This window comes from Alligator sinensis, unplaced genomic scaffold (assembly GCF_000455745.1).
Source record: "Alligator sinensis unplaced genomic scaffold, ASM45574v1 scaffold1295_1, whole genome shotgun sequence".
Lineage (NCBI taxonomy): Eukaryota > Metazoa > Chordata > Crocodylia > Alligatoridae > Alligator > Alligator sinensis.
Window position 1 is genome coordinate 567,894 of NW_005841880.1, and position 3,890 is coordinate 571,783.

The window sequence follows — 3,890 nt, forward strand, 5'->3', positions numbered from 1 at the left end:
ACAAGGCAGCGGACCAATCAAAGCGCGGATCGTCAGGGTTATTTAAATTGAGCTCATTAATATTCATATAAGGGTAGCTGTGACCCTGGCAGCGTTGTGGGAAGGGGGTCCTTCAAAGGGGGAGAGTCCTGTATGCAAATGAGGTGGGGGCACGTCTGCTGATTGGCTCCAGCAGGTTTCACCAGTAGGCAACACTGCCCCAGCGCTGCTGCACGTTGCACAAGGGGGTGGGTTGGGATTGGGGTACGGTTGGAACTGGGGTAGGGCTGGGGTTGGGGTAGGGGTAGGGTTGGGGTTAGGAATAGGGCTGGGATTGGTGTAGGAGGTGGGTTGGGTTACAGTTGGAGTAAGGTTGGGGTTAGGTTAGGGTAGGGTTGGGGTAGGAGTAGGGTGGGGTTGGGGTACGGTTGGGGTTGGGGGAGGAGTAGGGTAGGGTTGGGGTTGGGGTTTGGAATAGGGTTGGGGTTGGGGTACTGTTGGAGTAGGGTTGGGGTTAGGGTAGGGTTGGGGTAGGAGTAGGGTAGGCAGGGGTTGCGGCTGTGTTAGGGGCAGGGCGAGGGTTGGGGTTGGGGTTCCCAGCAGCAGGCGAGGAGAGCTGCAGCCGCCGGCCTGGCAGCAGGGTGCAGGGGGCTTGCCCAGGACATCGCCACCAGAGCTTGGACAGTCTCGATAGCTGGGGATGAAGCATCTTGGCTGAGCCCCCCCGCAGGCCTGTACCAGAGCCGGGCACTGCAATGCGGTGCCCCCCCCAGTCAAGCGCACACGTCCTGCCACAGTTGGCGCCTGCGCGGCTTGCCCCAGGTCGTCCATGGGTCGCAGCTTGGGAACCACTGGCCCCGCGGCAAACCCCTCTGGGCATGTTGAAGACAATGAGGCAGGTGTTGGGCCCAAATGGACTCCTCTGAGTTTTGCTCGGCGCCGTCCCAGCACCCCTGGCAGTCGGGCAGGACAGCAGTTAGGGAGTTTGCAGGAGGGGCAGAGGCGGGCGCAGGTATGAGGGCATGGATGCAGAGCAGGCACTGGTCCTTGCCATTTGGAAAGGGAGGGAGAGAAGAAGACGGGGGGAGGAACCGAGGCCTGGTCGGGGGCTCGCGTCTCCCCGCTGGCCCCAGTGGTTTGCAGGGGGGGAGCGAGGGGAGGACATGGGATGAGCACTGGGCCGCGGCAGGAAGTCACATGCCCCGCGGCTCCCCGATGCGGATGAATCGAGGCTTTGAGAAGCAATTCCCCCCACTCCCTCCCGCCCCTTCCAGCAGCAGGAGGGGGCAAGCGGGACTGAGACCCTGCACCCCCCTCTCCAGGCCAGCTGTGTCCTCCCTCTGCCCCCCCCCCCCGGCCAGCAGGAGGGGGCAAGCGGGACTGAGACCCTGCACCCCCCTCTCCAGGCCAGCTGTGTCCTCCCTCTGCCCCCCCCCCCCGGCCTGGGCTGTTCCCCGCAATTGGGACAGGACACCTGAATTTTCCTCCCAGCTTGGGAGCAAGGAAGAGGAGGGGGAGCCAGACTCCTGGCCTTCCTCCCCGAGGTCCGCTGCCTGCACGCTGGGACAGAGCAGGCCTCTGTGTCCCCCCAGCTGAAGCCCCGGTGACTTGTGACGCTGACCCTGTGAGCGAGTAGGGATGGTCCCCCAAAAACACATCCTTCAGCACTTTGAGCTCCCGGCACATCACCAGCGTCCCCCGGGGCTGGGCGAGAGAAGCCTCCTGGGACGGGCTGTCCAGCCGCCCGGCGCAGAGTCTCTGGAGCTCAGTGAGCTGCAAATCCCAGACAGGGAGCATTAATCAACCAAGGGCAGATGACTGCAGCCCTGAGCCAGCTGTGCCTGACACAGAAAGCGCTGGCTGATTGCGCAGGGGAGGGAGGAGATGCACACATGGCCCCGGGCTGGGCCGGCCCAGGCTGGTCCTCTCCCCGCAGCGGCACTGCCTCATGGCAGGGAGCAGAAGGACACTGGGGCTCCTCGTGTGGAAGGTTTCCTTGCTGGGGTCGGGCTAGAAAAGCAACCCCAAGCTGCGCCTCAAGCAGCCCAGGGATGGGCAGGCACACCAGCGGGGTGAATGGAGGGCAGGAAGGTAATGGGAAGCCCCCAAGCCCCTCTCTGGGATGCAGCTCTGGCCCCGGGCTCCTAGCACGGGGGTTTGCAGGAGCCGTGCAAGGGGACATGGTTGTGCCACACTTCGCTGGCCTTGACCTGGCGGCTGGGTCAAGATCCCACAGGAGACCAGTGCCTCCCAGCTTGTCTAGGAGAGGAGGCCTCCATCCCCAGTGCAGACCAGCTTGGCACGGGGGACACTCCATCCCGCTCCCACCCCCAAGGCACAGAGGAGCGTAGCCTGGCGCAGGCCTCGTCTCTGCAGCGTGCAGGGCAAGCCCCCGGCTGCCCGACGTGGGGCGCGCTAATTGACCGGGTTGGCTCCGGCATCTGGCCACCGGCTGGCACACGGCAGCTCCAGCTCGCGTGGAGCCAGGCCCCAGCTGCTCACGGACCCTCCGATCCGTCAGCCGCTCCAAGACGGGCGCTGTTGTCTCCCTCCCCTCTGCCGCGCTACATCTACCTCCCCGTGCTGCTCGGCTCTGCCATCTGCACCGTCCCCCCAGGAGGGAGCTCTCCGTGCCGTGCAGTCGCTGGGAAACCTACTGGAAAATTGAGTCTTTAATTGCATCTGGCACGTCCCCGGCTCCCCGATGGCAACAGCCACCGGGCTCCAAAGTGACATCACGGTAAGTGGCAGGATGCAGCTTGGGCACGTACGGTCTGCTGAGCCCCTGCTCCGGGCGGACCTGCCTCTGTGAGCCCAACCCCACACCCAGACGCACCTCACGCAACCCCCGGCTGGCTCTGCGGGACTCCCCAGCTGCTCCTAGACAGGCCCCCAGTGACTACTCCACCCATCTGCCATGGCACACACACAGGGGTCTTTCTCTTCCCCACTCCCTCATTGACATGCAGCCGCTTCTGGGGTGGAACTGGGCGGTTAATTAACAGCTCTGGGGAAGTGAAACCACAGCAGGGGATTTTCGGCTGAAGGCTGTTATCTAATCTGGAGGTTGCCCAAGGTCATGCAGAGCTGGGTTAACCCTCCAGAGCTAGCTAGGTAGCTGCACCATCCACACGAGACACGCAGTTACATGGGCATAAGCCAAGAGAGGTTTCAGGTAGCTCCGGAGAGTTATTCCCCCATAATACTATGTGGGGAGTCGAGCATTGGAGCAGCTCCCTAGAGAGGTGGTGGAGACTCCAGCCCTGGACATGTTCAAGTGCCGGCTGGACAGATGCTTGGCTGGGCTGGTTTAATCAGGGATGATCCTGGCTTGAGCAGGGGGCTGAACTCGACGACCTTGGGAGGGCCCTGCCAGCCCGACTTCCCCGGGACCCTATAAATACCTCTTCCCTGCGCTGGGAATAGACCTCCGGAGTCCTTGCCACCACCCGGCGTATTCCCCAGACAACATGACAGCAAATGGGAAAGGATGAGTTAATGAAAGTCCTGATGATGAGCAAGGCGGGCACCTGCTTGGCACCCCGAGACAGCCCCCCGTGCCCTGCGGTGCAGCTGGCATGGGCTTCCCTGCAGCCGGGCCTGCGGGCAGAGTGCCCCTCTGGCACAGGAGGAGGCTCGTCCCATGCCAAGATGGACGTCAGGAGCAGGGAAGGGGAAGGGGAGGCAAGAGTGAGGCAGGCAGGAAAGGGAAGGAACTGCACCTATTCCTGGAAGAGAAGGTGAACAGGGGACAGAGCAGCTGTTTCCACTCTCCAGGCTGCAGCTGCTACCCAGGCAGCAAGGAGCAAAGGGGCACGGCAGGCAGTGCCAGCAGGGAGGTGCGGGCCAGGCACAACCGTCCTCTTCCTGGTGCCAGCTCAAACTGCTGCTTCCAGGCAGGAAAGGAGGAC